This window comes from Myotis nattereri (genome assembly GCF_964212035.1).
Source record: "Myotis nattereri genome assembly, chromosome: 1".
In the NCBI taxonomy this organism is placed as follows: domain Eukaryota; kingdom Metazoa; phylum Chordata; class Mammalia; order Chiroptera; family Vespertilionidae; genus Myotis; species Myotis nattereri.
In genome coordinates this window covers 113,107,653-113,125,921 of record NC_138075.1, presented here as the reverse complement: position 1 = coordinate 113,125,921, position 18,269 = coordinate 113,107,653, and positions in this window count along the sequence as shown.

Sequence of the window (18,269 nt, the reverse complement as noted above, 5' to 3'; positions counted from 1 at the left end):
GAACATCTTTCTTTTTTTTAAGTATATTTTTATTGATTTCAGAGAGGAAGGGAGAAGGAAAGGGAGATAGAAACATTAATGATGAGAGAGAATCATTGATCGGCTGCCTCTGCATGCCCCCTACTGGGGATTGAGACCGCAACCCAGGCATGTGCCTGTGACCAGAATCGAACCAGGGACCCTTCAGTCCACAGGCTGAAGCTCTATCCACTGACCCAAACCAGTTCGGGCTACACATTTCTTAAAAATTAAAATATGGGGGTGGGGGTAGCCATGGTGGGGTGGGGATAAGGACATATATATAATACCTTAACCAATAAAGAAAAAAAAAAGAATTAAAATACGATGGCCAATTACTTTTCCAAAAGCTCACATTTGTTTACACTCTGTCAACAACGAGAATGGCTGTTTTCCCAGCCTGTCAGCAATGCTGGTTATTATCAGTTTTTCTCATCTTTGCTAATTTGGTAAGTGAAAAATGAAATCTTACTTTAACTTGAATTTCTTTGATTCATAGTAAGTATTTTTGATTCCTAGTGGAGTATCTTTTCATCTCTTCATTGGCCAGTCATACAATTGTATAAGCTCTATTTTCTTCTAAATTTTTGTTTCATCTTTTTTTAAACATTTTTTATTAATTGATTTGAGAGAGAGAGGAAGGGAGTGTGAGGGAAGGAGGGAGGGAGGGAAAGAGAAACATGGATATGTTGTTCCACTTGTTTATATATTCACTGATTAATTCTTGTGTGTGCTCTGACTGGGGAGCAAAACTTCAACCTTGGCATGTCTGGATGATGCTCTAAGTAGCGGAGCTACCTGTGCAGGGATTGTTTCATGTTTAACACTTACATTTTACTTCATCTAAAATACAGTAATTTGCTATAAGGTATGAGATAGGAGCCTAGCTTTTTCTTTTTTCTGTTTAGGATATAATTTATTTTTTCAGTCTTTATTGTTGAGGTTATTACAGATGCCCCTTTTTTTTCTCCCCGTAGCTCCCCTCCACCCAGTTCCCACCCCACCCCAGGCCCTCGCCACCCTCCTGTTCTTGTCCATAGGTAATGCATACATGTATATAAGATCTTTGTATATTCTCTTCCTGCACCCCCCACACACACTCCCTTCCTGCTGAGAATTGTCAGTCTGTTCCATTTCCATGCCCTTGATTATATTACATTCACCAGTTTATTCTGCTCTTCAGATTTTTTATTCATTTGATTTTTAGATTTGCTTGTTGATAGATATGTATTTGTTGTCACTTTGTTGTACATAATTTTTTATCTCTACCTTTTTCTTCTTCCTCCTCTTAAAGAATACCCTTCAGCATTTCATATAATACTGGTTTGGTGGTGATGAACTCCTTTAGCTTTTTCTTGTCTGTGAAGCTCTTTATCTGACTTCATTTCTAAATGATAGTTTTGCTGGATAGAGTAATCTTGATTCTTGCTTTTCATCACTTTGAATATTTCTTGCCACTCCCTTCTGGCCTGCATAGTTTCTGTTGAGAAATCAGCTGACAGTCATTATGGGCACTCCCTTGTAGATAACTAACTGTTTTTCTCTTGCTGCTTTTAAGATTCTCTCTCTGTCTTTTGCCCTTGGCATTTTAATTATGATGTGTCTTGGTGTGGTCCTCTTTGGATTCCCCTTGTTTGGGGACTTGTAAGTCTATTTCTTTCACCAGGTAGGGGAAGTTTTCTGTCATTATTTCTTCAAATAGGTTTTCAATATCTTGCTCTCTCTCTTCTTCTGGCACCCCCATAATTCGGATGTTGGTACGCTTGAAGTTGTCCCAGAGGCTCCTTACACTATCTTCATATTTTCGGATTCTTTTTTCATTTTGCTCTTCTGTTTGGGTGTTTTTTGCTTCCTCATATTTGAAATCATTGACTTGATTCTTGGAATCCTCTAATCTACTGTTGAATCCCTGTATATCATTATTTATTTCAGTCAGTGTATGCTTAATTTCTGACTGGTCCTTTTCCATTTTTTTTGGTATTCTCACTAAGATCCTTGAAGGTCTCACTAAGTTCCTCTGAGGTTTCTAGAAGATTCTTGAGTAACCTTGTAACTGTGGTTTTGAACTCTATATCCAATAGTTTGCTTTCTTTCATTTGTGACATGTTTCTTTGTCTCCACATTTTGGCTGCTTCCCTGTATCTGTTTTTATGTGTTGGGTAGCTGCTAAGTCTGCTTGAGTTGATAAAGTGGCCTTGTGTGGTAGGTGTTCTATAGGGCCCAGTGGCTCAGCCTCCCCAATCACCTGAGGTGGACACTCTTGGTACACCCCCTTTATGGGCTTTGTCCACAGTTTTGTTACAGTTGAACCTTGATTGCTGTTGATGTTACTGGGAGGAATTGACCTCCAGGCCAATTGGCTATGGGGACCAGCTGCGACTACAGCAGGAGAGCTGCTGTGCAGGAGACACCATTATGGGGCAGGACTTGCTTCAGTCGGGCTTTAGTGCTCACTGAGTCTGCCCCCTGAGTGTGTCCCTTATGGATGTGAAGAGTTGTAATCTGATATGGTCTCACACTGACCACTGGGTACACTGGCTCTTGGGTCTCCAGGGAGGTGCAAAGTCATCCACTGCCCGGGGCCACCCAGTAGGAGCTACAGAGAGATCTGCAGATTCCTCCTCTTTGTATCGGGTTTGGAAGTGCCCAGACGAGCCCAGCTGTGAAGCAAGGCAGGCTGCTGCTGCTGCTGGCCTTGGGCCTTTTATTGATAGCTTTGGGGCTCCCTGACCCAGCTGCAGCTTGTTTGACAGGTTTTAGGCTGAGAAAGGACAGCCATTCATATGCAAAAGCCGCTGTGCACAGCTTGGGTGGGGTTATATATTGGGTGGGGTGGGGTCTCGGGGAATCACCGGGGTGGAGCAAATAGAAATGGCTGCCACTCAGCCCTGCACCAGGGAGGTCCCAGCACAGGAACAATGACTTCTGCAAGCACCTCCGTCTGGAAGAAAGCCGCCCCCAAGTTCCTGCCCCGGTGCCAGACAGTCCAATTGCTCTCCATATGTGTCTGGGTCCCCCAGAGCCTCGCCTGGTACTGGAGCTCAGAGCAAGCGGGAGATTTTAAGTTCACTTTGTGGTGCAGACCTTTTAAGAGGAGCAGCTGAGTCTCTAGCAATCTATGTGTCACTCAACCCCAATCCACACTGGTTTTTACAGTCCATAGTTCTTATTGCTCATAGAGACTTCTTTCCCCAACTTTGGGACCCTGGGCTGGTGGGCTGGTGTGGTGCTGGGACCCCTCACTCCTCCGAGTGGCCTCCACAGAGGCGATCTCCCTCCCGATTAAAAAAGTGGCACACCTGGGTGCCGAACCAGCCCGTTTCGTGCCTCCGCACCTCCTACCAGTCTCAGTGCACTTTCTTCTTTACCTCTCTAGTTACAGTACTTCCACTCAGCCAGCTTTCCCGTTGTTCTGGATAATAGTTGTTGTGTATTTTAGTTGTAATTTTGACGTGGTTGGGGGAGGCAGCAAGTATAGGCATTTACCTAGGCCATCAACTTGGTTCTCCCCTAGCTTTTTTTAAATCAAATTATTAACAAGTTATCACAATGCCATTAAGTAACTCAGCAAGCATATCTCAAACTTTACTTCATAGGCAATAAGGTGCTAATAGATATTCTACAAAAAAAAAAAAACAAAAAGTGTTTCAATGAATCAAATGAGTTTGGGAAGTAAATCAGACCAAGGAAAGGTAAATTTCTTTATTGCAGAACTTCTTCTAGCCTTTAATATGCTTTTGTATATTAAGAATCTCCAATAAAGAGTTTTAATATATGGCATTTTCTAATGTATTTAACCATGTAATCCTATTTTTTTCTTTCAAGTAATACCTATGAAATCCTATGGAACTGTGCTGGTCAAAATAGTAGACACTAGCCACATATGGCTATTTAAATTTAAGTTTAAATTAATTGAAATAAAATTAAATTTTAGTTCCTCAGTCATGCTAGCCACATTTCAAGTGCTCAGTAGCCTCATGTGGCTATTGGGTACTATATTAGACATTGTAGATAAAAACACTTCGATCTTAGCCCTGGCCAGGTAGCTCAGTTTGTTAGAGTATTGTCCAATACACCAAGGTTGTGGGTTCAATCCCTGGTCAGACTAAGTACAAGAATCAATTAATGAATGCATAAATAAGTGGGACAACAAACCAATGTCTCTCTCTCAAAAATCAATAAATAGCCCTAACCGGTTTGGCTCAGTGGATAGAGCGTTGGATTGAGGACTGAATGGTCCCAGGTTCAATTCCGGTCAAGGGCGTGTACTTTGGTTACGGCACATCCCCAGTAGGGGGTGTGCAGGAGGCAGCTGCTCGATGTTTCTCTCTCATTGATGTTTCTAACTCTCTATCCCTCTCCCTTCCTCTCTGCAAAAAATCAATAAAATATATATATTTTTTAAAAATCAATAAATAATTTTAAAAAACAAAACACTTCCTTTATTGCAGAAAGTCCTATTGGACAGTGCTTCTATAGAACATAATATTCATTGAAAACATGGAATAATCTATAATTTCTCCCATTGATTTGTAATGGCTCCACCATTCTATTTAAAATTTCTAAAAATGTGTGGGTTTGTTTTTCTGTCCCAGTACCATACAGCTAGTTGAGAGTCAAGCTTCAGCATTTTTTTCTCTGAGAGCAGAACTGAAGGATTCTTGCATAAAGTAGGAAGTTAGACTAGAAGGGATAATTAAGGGCCCTTATATTACTCTGTAAATATAAACATTTCTTTGCCAAACTTTATATCATGTTGAGATCCATACTTTATTACTCATTAATTCATTCTACAATTATTTATTATCTGCCTGGCCAGCTCTGTTTTAGGTCCAAGGCCTAGAATTGTAAACAAGTTTAGGCAGACAAGGTTCCTTGGTTTTCTTACTTTCAGGGAGCTTACATTCTTGTTTTGGAGCGAAAAAGAACAAAATTAACAAAGGAGCACATTTTAAAAGCCTTGAGTGCTATGCAAGGAACTGAAATTAATGCCCTGGCCAGTGTTACTTGTTCAGTGGTTAGAGTGTGAGCCTGTGCACTGGAGGGTCATGGGTTTGATTCCCGGTCAGGGACATGTACCTGGTTGCAGGTTTGATCCCCAGCCCCAGTCAGGATGTGTGTGGGAGGCAACCAATTGATGTGTCTCTCTCACATCGATGTTTCTCTCCCTTTCTTTTTCTCTTTCCCTCCCTCCTTCCCACTCTCTTTAAAAATCAATAGAAAAAATGCCCACAGGTAAGGATTAACAAAGGGGGGCGGGTCTAGTTTGGGCTGGTCACAGGAGATCTCTGAATAAGTGGCATTTAAACTGAAACCTACCAACAGAAGGAGCCAACCACTCTAAGATCCCAGCACAACTAGTATACCAGCCCTCAGGAGGTGTTGCTGATGGAAATAGTGTTCTTTCAGGGAGTCAGGAGAAAAGCATTTCAGAGACCCATAGGAGGATGAGGGGTGGTGGCAAGATTTATTGGAGCAAACACAAAGGATTACCCCCAGGTGCCCAGTCTCATCCATGATCAGGTAGCTTAGCTTTATCTTGCTGTAGAAGAAGTCCTGAGCCTGGTGAGCATAAGTGTCCATCAAGAGGGTAAGTATCCAAAACTATATGTACCATCACCCTGGGCTCTGTTAGTCCAACATGGTCTCTGCTCCCAGCTGCACTCCTGGCCAGTTCTGTGCTGCCATACCCAAGTTTGAGCTTGGGCCCACATGGCTGCTACAGAGAGAGAGCATGCAAACAAATGAGCAAACTTACAAAGAACATGTACTACAGAGGCAAGCCTTCATTAAGCTTTAATTATATCTCCTTGGGCTTGGGAAGGGGCCAGCTTTCTTTCAAACTAATCAATCTCTTTCACAATCCTTCATGGGTTTGTTTTGGGTCCTCCCCTTAACCAATTTGGTTCTTTACCCAGGTTTTCCAGGCTAGATGTTGTTCCTTTATGTTGCCATTTTGACTCCTACTGCACATGCCTCAGTTTTGCCTTGTCATCTGGTTTATACTGCGCATGCGCTTACCTCCTCCTGCACCATCTTGAATTCTACTGCACATGTGCCCGGCAGAGGAATTTTCCCTTTATTGTTTTCTAGAGGCCCGATGCACAAAATTCATGCAAGAGTAGGCCTTCCTTCCCCTGCCTGCCGGCACCGCTTCTTCTGGCACCCGGGACTGAGGCTCCCCTCTGGCTGCTGGCAGGCACCCGGGACCAGGCTCCCCTCATGGTGCTGGTTTTGTCCGGTAGGATGTCCCATCTAATTAGCATATTATGCTTTTATTATAGATTCCTCCCCTCTCCCACCTCTACCCCCCACCCCCATTCCACTTCCAGGCTGGTTGTCCCTGGGTAGATTGTAAAGCCGATTCTTCCTTACTACTTGGAGATTGCTCAGGGATTAAGTCCCTTCAGCAGAGGATGCAGTGGTCACCTGGAGAGCCTGTGACTGCTGCAACTTCCTAGTTAATCAGGCCTAATGTTTAATTCAGCTCCCTAGTTTATTAGGCTTAATTCCTAACCTCATTTGCTTTCTTTAATAATATCTAGTTGGCTACCTACACTAATATTTCACACACCTCTTCAAGAATCCTGGGCTCTTATAATCTTACAAGGGTAAATGGATGTAGGTCTCATTTGTTTTTAGCTTCTTCCTGCTGTCAAGGGGCGTAGTCCTGCCATCCCTGAACCCAAAAATTCTTGCTGTCTGCCAAAAGAAGAAGGGAACAAAGGGGAACAGGAGCCTTCATGTGAGGGAGAGGGGTTTTATAATGTCTGCTGTCCTCCTTGGAAGGTGGCAGGCACAATGTCTAGAGGATTGTGCTATTGGCAAGTTGGCATCCTTATTGTATCCTAGAGGAACAAAAACAAAGGACTGCCCCCCGGTGCCCAATCTTATCCATGGCCAGGTGGCTTAGCTTTATCACGCTGTAGAAGAAGTACTAGGCCTGGTGATCCCAGGTGAGAAGTCCTGGACAAGTTGGCATCCTTATTGTATCCTACTGGTGATAAATTTGAAAAAAAAGGTTAAAAAGGTATGGCCCAAAAATAAGAATTATAGCAACTAAAGGTCTGATGAGAGGTAAGAACCAGGTGATAGAGGGAGAGACCAGCTTTACGTGTCCCAGATTAAGTGGGAGGAGGGACTTCCCTAGATGAAGGTGTGTTACACCTGTTTGAAGACCTTTTGTTTATCATAATTTCAATTGGGCTAGGAAGACATTCTGAGATCTTCTTTCTGAAGCAGCTTCTTTCTGCCTGAATTTCTTGGGCTGGTAAGAGGAAGGATCAAAGTTTCCTCTGAGTCCTTCGTTTCCCAACAGACAGTTTAAAGTCAATATCCTCCAAAGCAGTTCCAAGATGGCAGAACTTTGGTCTCTTCACCCTGCCTTTTAAATAATAAAGCTTTACATTCTAGAAGTGAAGCCAATAGACCTCTCCATACTTACTGACTTAACCATCTAGTCCTGACAACAGTCAGTTTAGCCAAACCACTGAGTCTCATTTCGGGAGGCAGCGATGCAGACGTGGTTCCAAAGTGAGGCCTATACTATATAAACAAGCCATCAGGCATTTAATGAGGGGTATGCCTGTGAAAACAGAAGAAAAAATATACAAAGTTTAATGAACACAGCAAATCATAAACCAGTTTCTGAGTCTACTGTCAGTAAAGAAGACTTCCAAGTGTAAGGCTTTTGCTAGAATGAAAACAAACAGTGACAATCTGATAGATCCTCCTGGTGTTCAGTTTGAACATCTCTGTTGATGTCATCAGGTGCTCAAGTAAATTCTGTATACTGTACACAGCCCAAGTGAAAAAAGTTTTCATTCTTAATGATTCCAAGTCAACGGATGGTAGAAAAATATAACATTAGTTTGGAGGGTTGAAGAAAACTAGAAGAATTCAGGATTCAGTTCATTTTATAGGTGAAAACCAAAGCTTTGAAGAAAGTTAACTGAACTAGAGTCCAATATCTACAACTGGGCATTGTGTTTGTGTGTGTGTGTGTGAACTAGAGTCCAATATCCACAACTGAGTAATTTGTGTGTGATAGTGTGCTATTAAAGAGTATTAAACAGAGGACAGACATGACCTGCGTCAAACTTTAACAATTACTCTGACAACTGTGTAGAGAATTTACCAGAGAGTCAATTGTGGAAGTAAAGAGATCAGTTAGGGTAGATCTAGATAAGAAATATTGATGGATTTGACTAAGGATAGTCCTAAAGATGGAAAGCATTGAACATATTCAGGATATTTTGGCTATAGAATCAGAAGGACTTACTGACTAGAGGCCCGGTGCACAAATTTGTGCACCAGTGGGGTCCCTCGGCCTGGCCTGCGTGATCGGACTGAAACTGGCTCTCTGACATCCCCCAGTGGGTCCCGGATTGGAAGAGGGTGCAAGCCAGGCCACAGGACCATGGGAGGGCTCCAGGGCATGTCCATCTCGTCTCGCTCAGTCCAGATCGGCCGGACCTCAGCTCTGGTCAGAGCGTCTGCCGCCTGGTGGTCAGTGCACATCATAGCGAGCGGTTGAGCAGCTTTAGCATATAATTAGCATATTACGCTTTGATTAGTTGAATGGCCGACCAGTCAACCGGACACTTAGCATATTGGGCTTTTATTATGTAGGATTTAATTTAATGTGTGAAGAAAATAGAAAACTCTGGGGTGCGGTATATATTTCATTATAAAGTACTAGGTTTAATTTCTGGTCTAATTATTAGAGGAAAAATTGGTACACAGAAAACACCAATGAATATATTTTGACCAAATAAATAAGTTTGCTTCTGTATAAGCTAGTAAAGTATAAGTTTTGCTCATGCCTTAATTAATTATTAGGGAATCAGCTTCCTAAGAATTAGGGCCTTATGTTACAGGCATATCAACTATGGATAGTAATTAGACTGTTCCACTGAACTATCCCAGCCAGTAGAGTAGAGTGAATGAAGCAGAGAGAATTGCTGCCACTGGAGCAGCAGTTCCCTGGGAATCTCATGTTTTATTTTTAAAAACCATGATTTGCATTTTAGGCTACAATATGTCCATGTTTATGTCAATAATTAAGATGTTACTGATTTTTAAAAAATCTTTTAAATAAAAGTAATGTTCAGCCCTAACCAGTATGGCTCAGTGGATAGAGCGTCAGCTTGCGAACTGAAGGGTCCCAGGTTCCATTCCAGTCAAGGGCATGTACCTTGGTTGCAGGCACATCCCCAGTAGGGGGTGTGCAAGAGGCAGCTGGTCGATGTTTCTCTCTCATCGATGTTTCTAACTCTCTATCCCTCTTCCTTCCTCTCTGTAAAAAATCAATAAAATATATTTAAAAAAAAAAAAAGTAAATGTTCAGCCCGGCCTGCATGGCTCAGTGGTTGAGTGTTGTCCTATGAACCAGGAAGTCACAGTTCCATTCCAGGTCAGGGCACATGTCCAGGTTGCAGGCTCGATCCCCAGTGTGGGTGGGGTGTGCAGGCGGCAGCCAATCAATGAGTCTCTCTATCATTGATGTTTCTCTCAGTCCCTCTCCCTTCCTCTCTGAAATCAATAAAAATATTTTTTTTAATTTTTTAAAAATGTTCATAGTAAAATGTTGATAGAAAAAGTAGGAAAAAAAAGATGTTACCAATGAAAATATTTTAAGTCAACAATTAAATTGCTTATTTTCCCCCAAAGCTATTGAAAGTGAAACCCAAGGAAAATGCACTGTGATTAGCCAGTGTTTATTTTTTTATATGTTTATTAATATCTGCTAGACATAGCCTTGTATCCAGTTAGAGAAGTACAGACCACATTAGTGAGCATTTGCAGTTTGATCAAATTTGAAACAAAAGCCAAAGGGAGCAAGGAGGGGAACTGCATTTAGAAACTTTTATTATCTTCACTTAAAATGAGTAGAGCAGCTGCACTTTGCACTTTGTAATGTTTTAAAAATATATAACCAAATGAGGCTGTTTTTGTTTTGGGTTTATGTTTTGTTTTGTTTTTGGTTTTGGTTTTTTTCCTTTATTGAATGAGATATTACAAATGTGTCCTTATCTCCCCAATGTCCCCTCATCCCCCCCAATCCTGCCCTCACCCTCACCCCCTATTGTCCACATCCATCACTTATGCTTATATGCATGCATACAAGTCCTTTGGTTGATCTTTCCCCCTCACCCCGACCCTCCCCTGCTTACTAAATAATTAAAGAAAAATTAGTAAAAGTTACAATTCTAGCCCTGCCTGGTTTGGCTCAGTGGATAGAACGTCAGCCTGCAGACTGAAGGGTTCCAGGTTTGATTCTGGTCAAGGGCACATATCTGGGTTGTGGGCTCAATCCCCAGTGAGGCATGCAGAAGGCAGCCGATTAGTGATTCTCTCTCATCATTGACGTTTCTATCTCTCCCTCCCCCTTCCTCTCTAAAATCTAAAATCAATTATATATTTTTTTTTTAAAGTTACAATTCTAGGATAGTATGTTTTCTCTTTGGGCTCTGTCTGGATCATTACTTTATCAATTAGCCCAGGGATATTTTCCCAGAAGCTATGAGAATTGTTGCATACTTAATGGATAAAAATGGGGCCACATACTAAACCTGACAAGTTCAGGGGAGGCCTGCATGACAGGTCTCACACAAACTCCAAAGTAACCACACAGGGTGGTCTGAAATTAAAACTTTCTATCTAAAAGCAAGTGATGGTGAGTAGTCATGTCCTAGGTCATTATCTTCCTTAACTAAGCCTATCTATTGTCTTTTTGCATCTCTGATAACATACCTTTGGACTGTCAGGGTAATTTTTTTTTTCAGACCCCTCTGGACACAGCACCAGAACAGATACTATGAAAACCCCTCATTGTTACTGTTATCATGTTCATTGTTAACTGTTAACTATCCTATACCCACCAATGTAAAAGAAGTATGTGTCTATTCATTTTACTTTTTATCTAATTCCAGAGACCCTCTTCCCTTTGCTTTCTCCAGCCTCCCTAATCTATCACCAATGTATTTCATGTAACCCTCTTACATCTTATTTGATTCTCATGAGCAAAATAAGGTGCAAAACTGCCATTCTCCAGAGAGTTTTCTCAGTCCGTTGAGATTTTGCATTCCGGCAATTTTCGTCAATTTGGCCCAAATTCATAAAAATTCTCTACAGGTTTGGATGTTTCTTACATCGACACCTTATGAAATACTTGTTAATTAAGATCCTCAGGTATATTTTTGGTCTTCTAAAATAGTTATGTATCTATAAATTAGGCAATTCTTATTTATGTCTACTATAGTAAGCATTTTTAGACATTTCCTCGTCAAAAATCCAGATTGAAACAGTCAACACCTTTAGTTAAAGGTTAGTTATTCTGCCTGAAAAAATGCCTTGAAGATATTTTAATAAATAGCCCCAATGCTTTATTAGACCTTTAAAAGATCTTAAAATTGATTCAACCTAGAAATTTACAATAGATTACATAAGAGTGGTCTATAACAGGGATTGGCACAGTTTTTCTATAAGTCAAACAATATTTTAGATTTTGCAGGGTACACAGTTCTTGTAGCTCTAAAACAGCAATAGACAATATGTAAACAAATGAATATGACTTCGTTGGAGTAAAACTTTATTTACAAAAAGAGGCAGTGGGCCAAATTTAGTCTGTGGGCTAATTTATTCACCCTTGGACAAGAAAACTAGAATCTATTTTAGGATTTTTTTACAGAGGATGACAAATTTTAAAATTGGCAAAGATGAGAGCTTAGACTTAGAATTGTAGAAATCATAGTATCACTTGGAAACATCTTAAATATATAGGTACCCAGACCCTATCCTCAGAAATAGATCAAATCTGCTCTTTAAATTCTCAGTCCTGGCCGGTGTGGCTCAGTTGGTTGAAGTATTGTCCTGTGCATCCAAAGGTCTCAGGTTCAATTCCTCTCTCTCTCTCTCTCTCTCTCTCTCTCTCTCTCTCTCTCTCTCTACATATATATATATATATATATATATATATATATATACATATATATATATATATACATATATATATATATATATGTGTATATATATATATATATATATATCTAACTCTATTTCTCTCTCTCTTCCTCCCTCTCTAAAATCAGGGTTGTTTTTTTTTTTTTAATTTTTAAATTCCCAAAGATGATTCTAATGTGTAACCCCAGCTACAATCACTATATTTCTGGTCCAAAATGCAGTATACAGGTGATGAAGCTGAGACCCAGAAATTTAATGACTTCTCCGGAGTCAAACAACTGGTTAATTGCAGATATGAGCCAAATTCCAAATCTTCTGACTCCCAACTTGGTGTTTTTCTCTACTAGACCAGCAGCTTCTTCCTTTAATATCAGCAGGAAATCACAATGATTATTGAGTTGTAATTTTTCTCTTTAAGCTATTTTTTACTTTTTATTTAATTATCTTATTTTTATAACAAGCAAATATTCAAGTAGTAGTATGCATTTTAAGGATTTTAAGATTTATATGAAAAAAATAGTCTTTTCCTTTGGTGAAAATTAACTTGTTTAGGAAGTTTTCTATACTATTGAATTCAATATTAGTTTCATTTCACTACAGAAGTTGTAAGATAAAAACTAAACCTTGTAATCACAGGGTTTGTTTATACTAACAACACATTAACATTATTGCTTCACTCTGAGGTTGAGAGAACCATTTTCTCTGGAGTTTAGCATTCACACTTCTTTTCCAAAGATAAAGCACAAGAGCATGGAGTTGTGCCCTGGCCATATCTATCCTTGATGACTTTGTGGCTTTATGTAAACAAGCAAATGCTTTATGTTCAAGAAATCTTTAAGGTATATTATTATCACCCCAAATACAAGGAACAGGGAAGGAAATTAACAGTTTTTGAGAGCCTGCTATATAGCAGATATTGTGCAGAGTGTTTTCATTTGTTTTTGATTCATGTAACAACCCTGGGAGGCAAGTTTTATTATTATATCATTTTACAGATGAGGAGAATGAGACTCGGAAAGAGGATGAGTAACTTGCCCAGGGTCACATAGCAAGTGTCAAAGTCAGAGCCTGGACCCAAAAACTCCTTGTCCCAAAACGTAGAACTATAATATTATTTTGTAGGATTTTACAAATAGGACTCTGAGGAGGTCATTGTCTCCCCAGTTCACTCCCCAATATCCCTTAGCATTCACCAAAACCAAGTACAGAGATCTTTTAAAACATACAAACAAACAAATAAATAAAATGGGGTGTTACAAACAATACAAAAATATTAAGAGACCTCATTTCTCTCTTTTTCCCCTAATCTGTTTTTTCTGACTCTCTTTTTCAAACATTTCATTCCTCTGGCAAACATTTATTGTTTCTCAGATATGCCAAGCATAGTGCTCATTTTATAGAAAGAAATTTCCCTAGGATGGTTCTAGATGGTTCTTGGTTCTTTTGCTAGGTTCCCTTCCATCTCCTTTTCCCTACAACATTAATAATGAACTACAGCTAAAATCCCAGGCACCCCAACTAAAATTCTCAGGTCATTTCTTAAGTCTTTCCTATGCAATCCACCTTCCTTTGATCACTTATTGAGGCTTTGTCTACAATATATTTTCTTCTTTGCTTCTCCATTCCAACTACCATTTCCCCTGGTTTAAGTCATGTCCTCCTACCTTTACTTTTAATAAAAGTCTAATTGATCTCTACCTTCAATTTCTCTTCCAAAAATTAATTTTATATGCTATGCTGAATTGTTAATCTTCCTAAAGCATTGGCTTAGCTAGTCATTAATGGCTCACCTTTTCCTCCAGTATAAATTCCAAACTCTTTCACCTGGAATTCAGCCTGTCACCGCTTACCAGGTATACTGGTTATTAATGCGGATTTTGTAATCAAAGAAAACACGATAATTTCAAGAGAAACATCAAAAGTGCTTCATTCAAAGTAATCTCCATCGCTAGTTACACATTTCCCCCATCTTTCAGGTAATTTGTAGATACCATCCCAATAGAACTTTTCTTGTTTTGAGGCAAACCATTCAGAGACCCAATTTTCCACTTCTTCGTATGTTTTGAAATGCTGCTCAGAAAGTGCATGTGCCATCAATCGGAGCAAGTGGTAATCTGAAGGAGCAAGGTCTGGTAAATACAGCGGGTGGGTTAATACTTCCCAGGCAAGATCTTGTAACGTGTCTTTAACTGGTTTTGAAGTGTGTGATGATGCGTCATCATGAAGCAAAATTACTTTGCCGTGTCTTCTGGTCCATTCTGGTCATTTTAAGATCAAAGCGTGGTTCAAATTGATTATTTGTTGTCAGTAGCGATCAGTATTAACAGATTCACCTGGTTTTAGAAGCTCATAATACACCACACCTTCCTGATCCCACCAAACGCAGAACGATTTGGCCTTGCAGTCAATGTTGATGGTTAACCTGGATCAACCCATGATTCTGTGTGTTTGGGATTCTCAAAATAAATCCACTTTTCATCGCCAGTCACAATTCGATGCAAAAAAGACTTTCGTGCCGTTGAAGCAACATTTTACTGATGGCTTTTCGGTTTTCCATTTGTCTTTCATTCAGTTGATGTGGCACCCATTTTCCTTCCTTTAAAATCTTTCCCATTGCTTGTAAACGATCGGAAATTGTTTGCTGAGCAACGTTTAATCTTTCTGCAAGTTGTTTTTGAGCTTGTCATGCATCTTCATCCAATAATGCTTGTTAATTGTTGGTCTCCAAACTTTTTCGGTTGACCTGGACATTCTTTGTCTTTCACATCGAAATCATCACTTTTAAAGCATTTAAACCAGCGTTCACAAGTATCTTGAGATGGAGCGTGTTCACCATAAGCTTCCCGAAGTATACGATAACTTTCAGCAGCACTTTTCTTCAACATAAAGTAATGAATTAAAACTTCCCACAAATGCTCTTTTTTGGGCACAAAATTCCACATTTTTAAGCATAAAAATATTTATGATGTTAACACCTTCAGAAAATTTGATATAAAGTTTTGAAGCTTGCTGTCAATACAACAAAATAGCATACATATCAAATCGCATATGTAAACATATGTGTAACTCCATCTATTGAAAAAAATTTGCATTATTAACCAGTACGCTAGTAACTTCTAGTAATCTTCCTTTAACCCTACTTCCTTCATACCTACTCTCACTTCATTCCAGCCAGACTAGACTACACAATTAAAGGCACTTTCCTTGCCTCTCTGCCTTCTTAATGCCCTTCTCCTTGCATCTAACTCTACCAGTCTTGCAAGAGCCCACTAGTCTTGCAAGAGCCCACTAGTATGCCACTTTCTCCTTGAAGTCTTTCCTGATCTAAGCTCTCCTTCCCTTTCATCCTCTTTGCCAGGAATGATTGTACTGAATTCCTATACATTTTTTTGTGTGTGTGTGCCTTAATGGGTTTCTTCTCTTATTGAGTATAAGACATAAATTTCCTGATGACACAATAGGTCTCTGGAAATACTATATGTTATATATATATATATATATATATATATATATATATATATATATATATTTATTTATATATATATATATTTAATTATATATATATATTTAATTTTAGTTACCTCTGTTTCTTCATTTTACATTGACAAATAATCTATATATTTGTATTAATATTCTCACTCTTCTGCCGAAACCCGTTTGGCTCAGTGGATAGAGCGTCGGACTGCGGACTGAAAGGTCCCAGGTTCGATTCCGGTCGAGGGCATGTACCTGTGTTGCGGGCACATCCCCAGTGGGGGATGTGCAGGAGGCAGCTGATCAATGTTTCTCGCATCATCGTTGTTTCTAACTATCTCTCTCCCTTCCTCTCTGTAAAAAAAAAAAAAAAAAAAAAAAAAGAATCAATATTCTCACTCTTCAGAAGAGGAAACAGGTTTCAAGAAATTAAGTAGTTTATGATCACACAGAACTGTAGGAGTAACTGAACTGAGTCTAAAATTCAAGTCTTCACATGTGAAGTTTAGAGTTCATTTTCTTGACCAAAGGTGATTTTCCAAAGGCTAGTTTGGTTCCATTTGCTTTATTTTTTAAAATATGTTTTTATTTATTTCAGAGAAGAAATAAATCGGCTGCCTCCTGCACGCCCCCTACTGGGGATCAAACCTGCAACCCAGGCATGTGCCTTGACAGGGAATCAAACCCCAACCTCCTGATTCATAGGTCAAAGCTCAACTACCGAGCCATACCCGGCTAAGCCCATTTGCTTTACAATTGTTGATGTTAAGCTATTGCAGTCATACACTATGGAATAGAATTAAGTCCTTGATTGATACATTGTGTGTTGGATGTTTTCAAAATCAAACAGACAAATCAAAAACTATTTTCTGAAGAAAATCTTGGCTCTGCCTGTGATACTCCCTTCTAAGTGAGATGCCTATATATCCAGGCACTCTACTCCTTGTAGACTTCTATCCCTAGTAGGGGTTGGCTGTTAAAATAGTGAGTCTGATTTCAGCTGGCAGCGTAGAGAGCAGGTCTCCAGGTGTTTGCTAGGCAGTACAATCTGGCACTCACCACTATGTAGTGTTCATTGACAGTGTAGGGGAGTGATTAAGGGAGCCTTGCATGCTGCACATGCGTCATTCCCTCTTCATATTCATATACTCTTAAGTCAGATCAGCAGCAAGCTGAGCACCAAGTGTCCATGTAAATTGTTGTTAGCTCATTTGCCATCAGGCTGAATACTACAGATCATTAGAAGAAACAATCCTTTGAAACAATTTCATCTATTATAAAGATATTGAGGGGCATTAAAATTTCTTGAGAGAAAACGGTCTGACCTTAATGCAAAGAAAACTTTTACCTCTCCTGAGCAAATGCTTTCTTTTTACCTTATGGAGATTGTGAATAGTTAACTTAATGCTCTTAGGTTAGCTGCCAAATAATTAGAGCCAAATTTGTGGCTCACTCATAACAAATGGGCTCTGTGCCTCATTAACTTTGTTCCTAGTTCCAATTTATGTCTCTGCTCAAATTATTCTTTCTTCTTAAGAAAATCTTAGTTCATGCCATCTCATTTGATTGATAGATAGATAGACAGACAGACAGACACATACTTAAACAGCCCTGTATTGTTTCTGAAGTAGTTCATATTATGACATACCTCGTGCACATAAAAGCCTCTTTGGTCTTTCTTAGTTACCTCATTTATTTACTGTATGTTTATTTTTATATAGGTTTTTGCAGGATTTTGATTACACAAAAATAATTGTGCCACAAAATTTTATTGTTTTAATAGTGTAACCAATCCTGGCAGGGTAGTGTTAGAGCGTTGTCCATATGCCAAGGATGCCGGTTTGATACCCGGTCAGGGCTCATACAGGAATCAACCAATGGCCTGGGCTGAGTGCCTCAATTGGAGCGTTGTTCTGTGCACCAAAAATATAAATAAATAAAAAGCTTGCAGGTTTTACTCCTGGTTCAGGGCATGTGCCTAGGTTGCTGGTTCATTCCCCAGGTGGGGCACATACGGAAAGCAACCAATTGATGTTTTCTCTCTCTCCCTCTCTCCCTCTCTGTCCCTTGGCTGGGCAGAGTCAGAAATGAATTTCATTTCTATTACCCTCATGATTTTCTGTTCTTCACATTACAGAAAGTGTTAACTACAACTTTTAACTACAACTCTTGCCCTAACCGGTTTGGCTCAGTGGATAGAGCATCAGCCTGCGGACTCAAGGGTCCCAGGTTCGATTCCAGTCAAGGGCATGTGCCTTGGTTGCAGGCACATCCCCAGTAGGGTGTGTGCAGGAGGCAGCTGATCGATGTTTCTCTCTCATCGATGTGTCTAACTCTCTATCCCTCTCCCTTCCTCTCTGTAAAAAAATCAATAAAATATATTTAAAAAAATAAAAATCACATTAGCTACAACTCTAATCACTGTCACTTTCCATTATGGAATGAGGAAGCAATGTTTTATCTCTTGAAAATTAAAGTGGAAATAGAAACTACTTCCCTTGGTAATTAGTAACATTTTTTAGATTCTTTGAAAATTCATCTTTAATTTAAAAATAATTTGCCATTGTAATCATGCATATTCACTAAAGGGCCAAATATATGGTTAATGCCATGGAGTTTAGAAAAACACTAGTTATAACTTTAACCAATCCCTATATTTATAAAGGAAATTAAAAATCCATGCTTACTGTTTCAGCATAGAAAATTTCCCAAGTTTTCATTCCACCTAATTATAAACATAAAGCATTTATCCTGCAGTTTCCTGAATGTTTACTTTTAGGTAGGCATTGTTAATTTACAATTGTATTTAATTT